Consider the following 12,876-nt stretch of genomic DNA (forward strand, 5'->3'; position numbering starts at 1 on the left):
GTTTGTTTTTGAGGTTTGGGACTTACAGCGAGAGGGGGAAAGCCCCCGCGTCTGGGTGCGTGCATGAGGTCCAACAGAGAGGCAGGAGAAGAGGTGATTGTCCACGCAGGTTGGAAATTTCTCGCCGCCGGTGCAGAAGCCACGAGGCTCAGAAGCTGCTGCTGTAGGACCCAAAGGCGCAGGGTGTGTGCGCGTTTAGACCCTTGAGAGAGGGACGCGGGGTCACTTTAAAAGCAGAAATTGAGAAGTTAGAAGTTGGGGGTGACTTCTTTTGCTGGGACTCAAGGAAATGAGTAAGGGAGGCAGGGCTCTGGGGATGGGAGAAGGACAGGGTGAGAGTCTCTGACCCGGCCCTGCGGTGAGGCGCTCTCCACAGGCGGCGGTGCTGAAACGCAGCGCGCTGCTACTGGCTGCGGGCACACGTGTTTGCCCAGGTCTGGAGGACTGCCAGGGCTTTCCTAGGCTGTTTAATGAAAGGCACAGCATATCCGTGAAGACCACTTCAATGCTCAAACTAAAAATACTCTCCTCTAGACCTAAAAGATGAATCTGCAATGGGCCTGACGATTTAAAAACTCAGGACAACGTAATAAAAGTACCCTGAACACAGGGCAGGTTCAGTAGCCACCTTACGGAATGGGAAGAGACGCCTAGGAAGCAGCCATCCCTACCACTTTATCCCGTAAGCCTTTAAAAGTGTTTATTCAGAAACGACGCCAACTTGCCTGTTAAACAGGATGCTTTGTTCCAGCAGCAGGAGAGGCCACTTCCTCAGTCTTCTGAAGTAGCAGCAACCCGGGCAGCCACCACTTTTTACCTTCTTGTGAGTCCAGTGTCTACTCTTCTGCTCTTCGTCCTCCTCGCTCATTTCCCCATAGGCAGTCTTATGCTGATATTGTTTCCCTCTCCCTTGGCCAGGCAGGATCGAGCTTCCTTGGGACCTCTTTGGCTTTAGTAATTTTTAGTAGACCAGTGGGTGCTCCTCCTTTCTTTCGGGGGCTAAGGATGTGGAAAATCCCACTTGCTGTAAGATCAGAAGTGGGTCAGATTTTGATTGAGAGCAAGGGCCTCTTACTGCAGCTGGAGAGTTTGGTAGCAGCAATAAAAGTGGTTACTGGGAATGCTGACCAGCCAGTTCTCCAGGAGCTTTGGGGATAAAATGTGAAAGCAGGCCCAGGTTGTAGCAGAAGATTTTACATTTAGATTAAGTGAAAGGAGACATTTGACAGTGGCCATTAGTCACTTCTCATTGGCTCTGAGGGCCAATCGAGAATAGCTGTCAAGAAAGCCCTTTTAAGTGTCCATTAAGTGTAACATAAAGAAACACAAGAAAAAGGCTGTGATGTGCGTTCACTCTGGGTTGAAGGAGTTTATCACCTAATGGAGGCATTTCTAAAGTACATAAACATGTGAAAAGCAAGCAAGAAGCAGAAGGCAAAATAGATATTAAACCATTTATTGTGGGATCTCTTATTGGTATCTTTGAGCTTCAGCTACATTTTGAAAATGATTTTTATGACATTTATTTCGTTATTATTTGTGTGTGTGTGTGTGTGTGCATGTGTGTGTGTTCATGCATGTGCTACAGCTTTCATACAGAGGTTAGAGGACAACTTGTAAGAATTACTGCCCTTCTACTGTGTGTGTACCGGGTACTGATCTCAGGTTGCCAGCTTTGGTGGCAAGCATCTTTGCTTTCAGGGCCCCTTTAGCAGCCCTATAGTATTTCTTTTTTTGTTTTTCTATTTCATTGTTTTTGGAGACCCTGTCTCCGTTTTATTGCCCTGGATGGCCTAGTACAATGTGGTTCTGGCCAGTCCTGAACTCTCAGAGGCCTACCTGCCTCTTCCTTGTGAATTGATTTTATTTCATTTTATGTCTTAATAATGGTTCTCACTCTTAGCCCAAGCTGGTCTCACAGTCATGTGAAACAGGCACGAGCTACCATGTTTGGCTTTATAAATTACTTTTGTATGGCAATTTCTAGTTAAAAGCTTTTCACATATGTTTTGAACTTGTCATATTAACAATCTAACAAGACAGATCTCATCACCAGTTAGTGAGTGGGGAACTGGTTTTTAGAAACTGAGCAGGTAATAAAGTGACTTGGTTTTGAGACAGGGTCTCAAGTGCCCTAGGCTGGTGTCAGCATGGGCGACTTGAACTTCTCACACGCCTTCTTCTGCCTCCTGAATGCTGGGATTACACACGGACACCCAGTCCTGAGTTGACTTGAACCTCACATCGCAGGTCCCTCTTACAGATACTGCTGTGTGGATAGCGTTGGACAAGCTATCCACAGACTATTTCTTTTTAATTATGGCTTTAAGGTTTTTCTCCCCAAGAATACATAAGTACTTAACATAATTATATTATCAACTTTCTTCAGGTATGTGGAAGTTGGTGGTGCATGCTTGTAACCCAGAGTTTGAGAAGCAGAAAAAGGAGGATCAGGAATTCAAGACAGCACCTGCTATGTAAGGCTAGCTACATGAGACTGTATCACAAAAACAAAACAAAAAACAAACAAACAAAATAACAAAAAAGCCCACCACCAACAAAAAACTCTAAAACTAAAAACAAAAATGAAAAACCCTTAAATTGCTTTAATAGAGCACCTGTATTTTTAAAATCGAGTTGCTTACCAAAGGGAGGGGGGAGACAAAATATAAACAAGCAGACAAACTTAGAACTAAAGAACTCACTGGGGTTTTTTGAAATGCATTTGTGTATTGTTCCTGTGTGTTCAGGAGCATGTATGTGCACAAGGTCACGCGTGTGAACAGGTGTGCACGAAAGCCATTTGACAACTTTGGGTGTCATCCTTAGGAGCCACCCATCTCTTTTAAGACAAGGCCTCTCAGATCCCCAGGGGTCTGCTTGTCTCTATCTCCTCAATGCTGACATCACAAGCATGTGTCACCAATCTTGGTCTTTTGGTTGCTTTTTTGTTTGTTTGTTCATTTTTGGTTTTTCTTTTCTTTCTTTCTTTTTTTTTTTTAAATGTGGGTTCTTAGGTCCTTGCAAAGAAAGTGCTTCTGATTAAGCCATTCCCCAAGCCTCATTCTTCATTTGTATAAATTATACCTAGCACAATTTTGGATATTTGTAAAATATTTTAGAATGAATCTTTCTTTTACTCTAAAAGGGGAGTTGAATTTATTTATCCAATTTGTACTGAAACATAGGAAAACATAATATTGGTGACTAAGATAATTGACAGCTTCTCATTCACAGCTAAAATGTTCTCATGGATGAATTAAAAGATTTTTTTTTCCTTCGAGACAGGGTTTCTCTGTGCAGCCCTGGCTGTCCTGGAACTCACTCTGTAGACCAGGCTGTCCTCAAACTCAGAAATCCACCTGCCTCTGCCTCCCAAGTGCTGGGATTAAAGGCGTGCACCACCACTCCCCGGCGAATAAAAGGTTTTTAGCAAAGTAAAACCATGAACTAATGATGTCACTGTTCATGGGTCGACCTCACTACATAAGAAGATGTACAAAATCAACACTTAGAACTAAAGAATGTGAAGCTTCAAGGATCTTTATGTAAATTCTTAGTTTTCATAACTTTAAAGGAAATTATACTGAAATACCATTTCCAGCAAACTGATGTGTAATCTCTATTTAAAAATGAATACTAGGGCTGGAGAGATAGCTCAGTGGTTAAGAGCACTGACTGCACTTCCAGAGGTCCTGAGTTCAAATCCCAGCAACCACATGGTGGCTCACAACCATCTGTAATGAGATCTTCTGATGTGTCTGAAGACAGCTACAGTGTATTCATATATAATAAATAAATAAATCTTTAAAAAATGAATACTAATAGATATTTATAATGATATATTTGTTGGTAAGTCTACCATTGAGTAGTCAAGCAGCAAGTCTGAGTAGAAAAGAAGAAAGGCTAATCGATTAGTTTGGGCATAAAAGAAGAACGAGATGGTTTAATCAAAGCAGAAAGAATATCCTGCTTTAGATGACTGTAAAATAGATTTTCCAGTGTTTCTATTTCAGCGTGTTTTTTCTTTGAGTAATCAGATCATTTGAAATGAGCAGAGTCTGATTCTGCTCTCTATGGGTGCAGATGGAATGTAGCCTCTGCTATCACAGCTGAAATGAACTTGAGGGCCAACGATAACTACCAGAAAGTAAGAGAGCATTTTAGAAGCTAGCCTTGTCGACATAGAGAGTTCCAGGTCAGCTAAGCTACACAAGACCTTATCCTGGGGGTGGGGGAGCATTTAATGTGCTTGAAATACTTACATTATTAAATGGTCACCAAACACAACATAGTAATCCATACTATGGATTTGCTTGCTACCCTATGCAACAAAATGTATTTGGGATAAGGGACAGGGCAGAAGTGGGAGAGTTTGAGTCAAGTTCTCACTACGTAGCGTAGGCTGTTACAACTGAGGTATAGCCTAGGCTAGTCTTGAATTTACCATCCTTCTACCTTAACATTTCGAGTGCTGGGATTAACAGCTATGTCCTACTATGTCTGGCTGAACTAGAACAGAGGATAGCCCGCTTTACAAATGGCAAAGCAGAAGACTCTCCTTTCAGGGATCATTTCTATAGTTCATTACAAATGGCAAAGCATAAGTTCAAGTGTGTCATTTGAACAAGGATATGTGTGAAAATCCGGAAGGAACCAGTTTTCAGATGTTCAGACTTGAATCCACAATACCCTTTCATACCCATGCTTGTGATTGCAAGAATGATACTGAGAACCACTAATACTGCTGAAGGAGGGACCCATTGATGTTTAGCTGACAACAAGGACGAGGAGAATCTTACAACTAGCTCTTAGATGACGCAGGCCAACAACAAAATATACCAATAGAGGTATCTTCTGCTCATATCAAAAAAGGGCCTTGTTTTTCCAATTTTTCTGTGAGTTCAGAATGTTTCTACCACCTTCTCCCGTCCCCGCATTCTCTTCCCTTCCCACTCTCTAACTGATACCCTTATTTAGATTCTCATTTCAACAGTATTTTCTCATGAGTACCCCGCTGACTCCTAACTAAGTCTGGCTTCCCTGACATTTGCTTTCTTACCACCTGATGCTGTCTCTGTGACATAGCTCTCATTTCATCTCAAGCTCCACGCTATAATTGGATTTCTATAAGGAGAGAAACGGTGTGTAATATCGTCACTGACTATTTCCTAATACCCAGCACAGAGTAGATGTTCACCACAGTTGCTGAATCAATAGGAAGTAAAGGACAGTATAAAGTCTGTGCCAGATGGAGGGGCTGAACATGCTCATGGGCTGAGACAATGAATCAAGAAAAGTTCAAGATGCCTCAAGAAAAAGGGTACAGGGAGGATACATGCTAGAGTTGGTGAGGTCTGGTCAGGTGTGAAAGCCTGTGACTCGTGTTGAAGAATTCAGACTTTATCCCAATGACAGGGAAGGGACACTATTGTTTTTAAGTAAAGAAAATAGACATATCTTTTAAATTAATACTTAATTGGATTTTAAGAGTTTATTATTTTTATTTATATGTATGTGCATGCCTCAGAGACCAGAAGAAGACACAGTTTACCCTAGTCTTCAAGTTTCGGATGGTTGTGAGTTGCTTGACATGGGTACTGGGAACCAAAGCCAGATTTTCTGGAAGAGCATCAAGCAAGAACTCTGAAGCCCCGAGCCATCTCTCTCTCTAGCCCTTATAGCTGAATGTTGAACACAGGTGTCTTGTGAAGGAAGAGAACGTGGTGATTTCTTAGGCACACATTTCAGCCATACAGAATCAAGAAAGCAGATGGACATCTGGCGTGGCTGCTGCTATCCGGGAAGGACAGGGAGTGTATCTGAAAGTCACTGAGTGAGTCAACAGGAGTTCATGCTTGCTGGTTTGTATGTGCCCGTCCAGGGCAGATAATAGAAAACACCAGACGAGAAGCAGGTTTTAGCTGGTGGGCAAAGTGAATATGAGTGGATTTTACTTCAAAACTTTAGGAAATTCATATTCTTACCAAGTACTAAAACAGGGGAAGAAAATAGATAAGTTCAAAGTCTCTCTGTAGCCTGGTATATCTGCTTGCTCTGTGGCAAGCTCCCAGGAGGCTCCAGATACATTCTTCAAAGTGCTTCACACACAAACAATGCTGAAGTTCATCAGCATTAAGGAAATTAAAAACATCAAAAGGGTTGGTTTTTTTTTTAATATGAAATTGGAAGATAACCAAGATCTTAAATTGATTTTTTTAAAGTGAAGCCTGTGAAATGGGAGCAGCTGATATATAGGTCACAAAATTCTCAAAAACATGCCCATCCCCAAGATAGTGGTTGTAGTAACACCATCAAGCAGTAGCAGGGAGTCCCACCAAACACAGGCTAAGCTGAAGGCCTACTAAGGGCTCTACTTGGGGCTCTCGTGGTTGCTTCTTGGGCAGGAGCTGTCTGTGCTCATGATACAGGAAAACTGGGTTAGTACAATCAGGTAGCTTGATGGACTTTCTCTTGTTGAATTGAGTGGCTGCCTCCATTCGGGCAGGAACTGACTGGAAGAAGCAAGTCTCCCATGGAGAAGTTGTCCTAAGCCAAAGAACGGGGCTCCTGGAGAGTTTTCTATTTGCAGACATTTTCTACCTAAAGGCAATTTTTATCCAACCCCCTATTGATTTTACACACACACACACACACACACACACACACACACACACACACACCAAACATTTACTGATAATAAATCAGAGAAAATTATTCTAAAACAACTCTTTGATATACATGTACTTTTGTTATTTTATTATGACAAATTATATTTATTATAAATATATACAAATATAATAAATTATAAATATATTTAAGTATAAATAGATAAATATAACACTTATGAATTTTATTATAAGTAAATTATATTTATTATTATATAGATTAAAGCAAATTTGCATGTTAATGAGATGGATGTGTTTGTTTTTACATAAAGAATTAAGGCTTAAGGCTGGGGCTGTCTTTCACATGGTAGAGTGTCTGCAGACCATTCAGGAGGCTTTGGGTTTGATCTCCAGTGCCAAATAAACCTAGTTCGGTGATGCACTCAGGAATCATATGGGATACGACTAGAAGTTCAAGGGCACCCTCAGCTACAAAATGAATTTAAAGCCAATCTGGACTTCATGAGAAGCTTTCTTAAAAAAAAAAATGAATAAATAAAACCAAACCCCAGACAACAATAACAAAAAAAGGAAACAAACAAACAAACCAAAAAAAAAAACAAGGCGTCAAATCCTGACAGAATATTTGATACTATGAGGTCCAGAACATCTTCATGTTTCTGAGAGTTACTGCTGTTTTAATTTTATGGTCAGCAGTGCTCAGAATTCTGCTTCACGCACACACACAGGCAGAAGTACGTTTAGGCCATTTCAGAAACAGTTGGGAGTTCTGCCTTAATCTGTGATGGTTGGGCTTGTTTGTCACCTTGACATACCTGAAGAAAGAATTTTAATTGAGAAGTTGGTGCCATCACATCGGCCTATGTCTGTGTCTATGGGGCATTTTCTTGAGTGCTGATTGATATGGGAACACCCTAGTGGACAGTACCATCCTGGGGCGGGTGTGCCTGGCTGTATAAGACAGCATGCTGAACAAGTCAGTGGAAGCAAGCCTGTAAACAGTGTTTCCTTGTAGTCCTGCTTTAGTTCCTGCCTTGAGCTCCTGCCCTGCCTTCCCTCCATGACAAACTGTAACTTGTAAGCTTAAGTAAACTCTATTTCTTCAGCTGCTTTTGGTTATGGGATCCATCGAGGCAACAGAAAGCAAACTAGAGTGTAACCCCAAGCCAAAATTCGTTTAACAGTATTTTATGAAACTCAAGCCAGCAACTCAAAACAGCAATTTTTTTAAATAAAAATTCTAACACAATACAATACAAATAGATACAATTTTGGCGCTTACATGCAGAAGCATGACAAGAAGAAGACCTGGAAAGCCTTTGTTTCCTGTCACTAAATCATTATGTTTCTGTGAGCAGAAAGCCTTCAAGTGTAGCAGCACAGCATGCGACTGCCTGGAATCTGCCCCAGGTGTTTCAGACAGCATGTATCAGTGTGACGGGCTTAATGACACGTGCAATGCACGGTGTGACTATATGGTGTGTTTTCTAGTGAAGTCCCCAGATGCATCGTGGGTGAGTACTTCCAGAAACACCGCAGATTCACCACACATTTGATTTTGAATTAATCTTTGGCCTTTGTGCATCAGAACCCTTTTCCTGTAGCCAAATGTTTCACACATTCAGTCATAGGGTCCCATTTGAGGTTGTGTTTCACAGTTTAAACATCTATGGGCTGTGACCCAAAAGGTTGATTTTCTTAGAGTTTTGAAATGAAGAACTATTTCTTTTTTGCTTTGCTTGATCATAGTCTATGTATCTTTTTTTCCCATTAGAACTTTGAGAATTTCAAGAGTGAGGTGGGTGTGGTGGCTTGTGTCTGGTGAGTGAAAACAGATGAATTCCAGAAGCTCACTAGCTAACCATCCATGCTGAATTCATGAGCTCCTGGCTGAGTAGTAGACCGTGTCTCATCACACACAGGAGTGCTAGTACACCAGCACAAATACATACACACACACATTCAAGGGCACACACCACATATACTAACTCCCTTCATAATTAAGAGGCTCATTGGCCTTTTAAGAAACAGTTTGAGAAATGACTGTTTTAGTATCTACCTATAGTCTCAGTACTTGGGAGTGAGAGGCAAGAGGGTCGACAGTTCAAGGACAGCTGGGGATATGTAAGCCTGTCTCAACAAAACAAGTCTGATGCTTCCTGACATACATACGTATAAGGAAAGGGAGAGATGTTTATAGTTTTTTTTCCCATTATACATTAAGTGTATTGAATTCTTACGCTATACCATATAAGTAAGTACAGTCTTTATTGGTCAAAACTTGTTTGAATTCTTAGTATGAATTGAAATGTTATGAATCACAGAGAAACATTTATGTACAAATCTCCAATGTTAGACTATCTCAAATGAACAGGTAAAACCACAAAATAACACTAAAGTTTGAACCTCTGTTCTTAAGATGCTCTCTCCCCATGTGTGTGTTCGTGTGTGTGTGTGTGTGTGTGTGTGTGTGTGTGTTTTATGCTGATAGAGATATGTGTAGATACACGAAGTTACTTTTCTATTGGCAACCAATACTTGTAGAAGTAGTCAGTGTGTGATTGGAGCAAAGAATGAAAACTCATTTTTTTTTTCAAAATGTTTCTTTGAACCAGATGTGGCGGCTTCTGCCTGCAATCCCACTACTTGGGAGGTTGAAATAGAAGGATGCTGCAAGTTTGAGCCAGCCCTGGCTACATAGTGACTTCCCAGTCAGACATCACCACAGAGTGAGATCTTGTCTCCATTGTAAAACTTCAAGAACTGTAAACAAAAATGAAAACAACGAACAACCAACTAAACACAAAGTTTCTTAGAAATGTTTGTTTTCTCTGTCTCCCTTTGTCTCTCTCCCTCTGTCTGTCCTCTGTTTGTCTGTCTGTCTGTCTCCTTCCTTTTCTTACCCCCTCTCATTTATTCATCTTTGTTTTTGCTTGAGACAGGATCTAACGATGCAACCTTGACTAACCTAGAACTCCCTATGTATCCCAACCTGGCCTTGAACCTGCAGCCCGATCTCCTCAGTGCTAGGATTATAGCTGTGCACCCCCATGCTGGGCTCAGGCCTTTTTTTTTATTTTACTTTTTTAGATAAGCGTTGTAACTTGAGCTCCACCCTCAGCCCCGAGGTTCAAGTCTAATCATATATTTATATATAAATGCATATTTCTATCATAATCTTCCCAGCCATCAGTGCCGTGTTCTGTTTGGTGTTAATAGCTTAATGAATACCTGTGGCACTACAAAATATACTTTCTAATGAAGTTTTTTTTTTTTTTAATTTAATGTACGTGATTACATTGTCACTATCTTCAGACACACCAGAAGGGGGCTTTGGATCCCATTACAGATGGTTGTGAGCCACCATGTGGTTGCTGGGAATTGAACTCAGGACTTCTGGAGAGCAGTCAGTGCTCTTAACCATTGAACCATCTCTCCAGCCCTAGTGATGTTCTTTTTAAACTTTAGAGTTTCAAACATTCCAAATTACTGAAAAAAAAAAAACACCCAAATATTCAAAGGAATGCATTCAAAGAGGGGAAAAAAAAGCCTGGTGGTGGTGGCACAGGCCTTTATTCCCAGCACTTGGGAGGCAGAGGCAGGCAGATTTCTGAGATCAAGGCCAGCCTGGTCTACAGAGTGAGTTCCAGGACAGCCAGGGCTATACAGAGAAATCTTGTCTTGGGGTAAAAAAAACACAAACTTTTTCAATATGAGTTTTGTTTTGCAATTCTCAACACATACAATTTCCCTTCAACAGAGGCATTTGGGATAATTCTTTCGGGTTTGATGCTATGGACCCATGACCTAGAAGCTTTTTTTTGCTAGAGAACCATGTCATGTCTCAGAATAAGTAAAAGCGGCTTCGGTTCATAACAAAGGAAGGTTTCCACTGCAGGAGATCTTCTAATTATAACCATTCATGGCCGCAGATCAGACCTTTTCTTTTGATACTTTTTGGCAGCTGGTCCCAGAAGTATTTTAGCTTTAAATGATGTTTCAGTGCTTCCACGGTATGACCAAGGCTACCGTCTTGATATTGACTCACTCTTCCTTTTGCACTTCATACTTTCTCTAAGATCTGTGCGTTTTACAGCAAAGGCAAGTGCAGTTCCCACCACCACTGTCGCCATGCCCATCCTCACTGTGGGGCTACCCTATGTGGGCTTTGAAAAACCTACCACCATTCAACTGCTTTTCATTAAACCTGCTCAATGTTCTTAGTCTTGAGCAAGGAGCCAGCCAACAATTTGGGGGCTGGATAGATGGCTCAGAGGTTAAGAGCACTGGCTTCATTTCCAGAGAACTTGAGTTTGATTCACAGCACCTGTGTGGTTAGTAACAACCATCTGTAACTCCAGTTCCAGAGGACCTACCTCCCTCTTCTGGCCTTCATGGGCAGTGCATGCATGTGGCATACTGAAATACATGCAGGCAAAAACCCAAACAACGGAAATAAAAATGAAAGACACCCCCAGTTCTTATAATCTTGGGGAAAGTGAAGTTCAAGGAGGAGGTGGCCGGAGACCAGAGCTGGTCCCTGAAGGGCACCTGGCACCCTTGTTCTAGGTCGTCATCTGTTTCACTGTTGCTACCCTCACGGAAGCAGCTGTGCTACTGCTGCATGTGGACTTTATTTAACATTCGGTACACACTGCCAGGCAATGCTGGCACACGCCTTTAATTCCAGCACTCAGGAGGCAGAGGCAGGAGGATCTCTGAGTTCGAGGTCAGCTTAGTCTAGAGAGCAAGTTCCAGGACAGCTTAAGCTACAGGAGAAACCCTGTCTCAAACAAGACAAGACAAGACAAGACAAGACAAGACAAGACAAGACAAGACAAAACATCACTTACCACACAATAGGAGCTGGAACAGGGGATTGTCCCCAAGTAAAAGTAAGAGCTCATGGTGTCTCGCAAGTCTGTTTAGACTAAAACTCTTTTTTTTTTTTTTTTTTTTTTGGTTTTTCGAGACAGGGTTTCTTTGTGTAGTCCTGGCTGTCCTGGAACTCACTCTGTAGACCAGGCTGGCCTCAAACTCAGAAATCCGCCTGCCTCTGCCTCCCAAGTGCTGGGAATAAAGGCGTGCACCACCACCGCCTGGCTAGACTAAAACTCTTGAACTATGCTTAATTCTTCCCTCTTTTGTACCATACCAACGTCAGCAAATATCTTGGGGACCCTTGTGTCTTCCCCATGTGACTAGGATCAACCACTTCTCCTCCCCTACACTCCTACTCTGTGGGTATTTCTCAAAGTGACTGCAACAGCCTTTCAAAAAAATTTGTTTCCATTTTCTGTGAGACAGAGTCTCCTGTAGCTCAGACTGGCCTCGACCTTGAACTCCTGTTTCTCCTGTTCCTACATCTTGAGTGTTGGGATTCACAGGCTTAGGGCACCACACTCAGTTTATGTGTTGCTGAGGACTGAACGGGCAAGTACTCTACCAACCGAGTTACATCCCAAGCTTGCTATAACCTCTTAACTGGACTCTACATTTGCCCATCAATACCTGGTTCCTTTTTTTCCTATCCTTTTGCATTTATTTACTCATTTATTTATGTTGTGGAGTCAGAGTCGGGGCTTAGTTCTTAAGTAAAGGGTCCAAGAGATCCTTTAAAAAACTGTATGCCAGATCTAAGTCAGAGAGTATTCTTTCTACAAAATCCTCCAGTGGCTTCCTGTTTCATCCAGAGCAAAAGTCAACATGATCTGTCCCACTCCAACCCATCCATTTTTCCCCTCAGACACTCCCCCCACACCCCCACACAGGTCTCTTCCCACTGATCCACCCTAAAGTCTTAGTCCCCCTCATTCTTATCCATGCTCAACTCTGCCTGGAAGACCCATGTCTCATTGGTTGCCCTGTCTATCGGAACCTCTTCCCCTGGGCTGGGCAAGTCCTCATCCCTGGGGCAGAGCATCTGATATTGCACCTCCCATCTCCCTGGGTTTCTTAAATTCCACTTTACTTGCACTGCTTTTCCCTGCTCTCTCATCATTTTCCCACAAAGCTTTGCCTTCTTTGCTCTGTTTATTTCTTGCCTGTCTCTCTAGCACAGTGCCTGACCCAGTGTGTGTTCAGCTGACGTCTGTTGAATGAGTCAATAGACAAAAGAGTAGTATCAGCCACATGAGTGTTTTACCTGAATACATGTCTGCACACCCTAAATGTGCCCGGTGCCCTCAGAGACCAGAAGCATCAGAGACTCTGGGGTTAGAGTTACTGATGGCTGCCAGCCACTGTG

The 12,876-nt window shown here is 42.1% G+C and overlaps 1 protein-coding gene across 1 annotated transcript in view; it reads left to right on the forward strand.

Moving 5' to 3' along the window:
- Positions 1–12,876, forward strand: part of Nmnat2 (nicotinamide nucleotide adenylyltransferase 2) — a 164,391-nt gene that overhangs the window by 1,035 nt on the left and 150,480 nt on the right. The window lies entirely within an intron of this gene.

Source organism: Grammomys surdaster, unplaced genomic scaffold, assembly GCF_004785775.1.
Source record: "Grammomys surdaster isolate TR1022 unplaced genomic scaffold, NIH_TR_1.0 259, whole genome shotgun sequence".
Lineage (NCBI taxonomy): Eukaryota > Metazoa > Chordata > Mammalia > Rodentia > Muridae > Grammomys > Grammomys surdaster.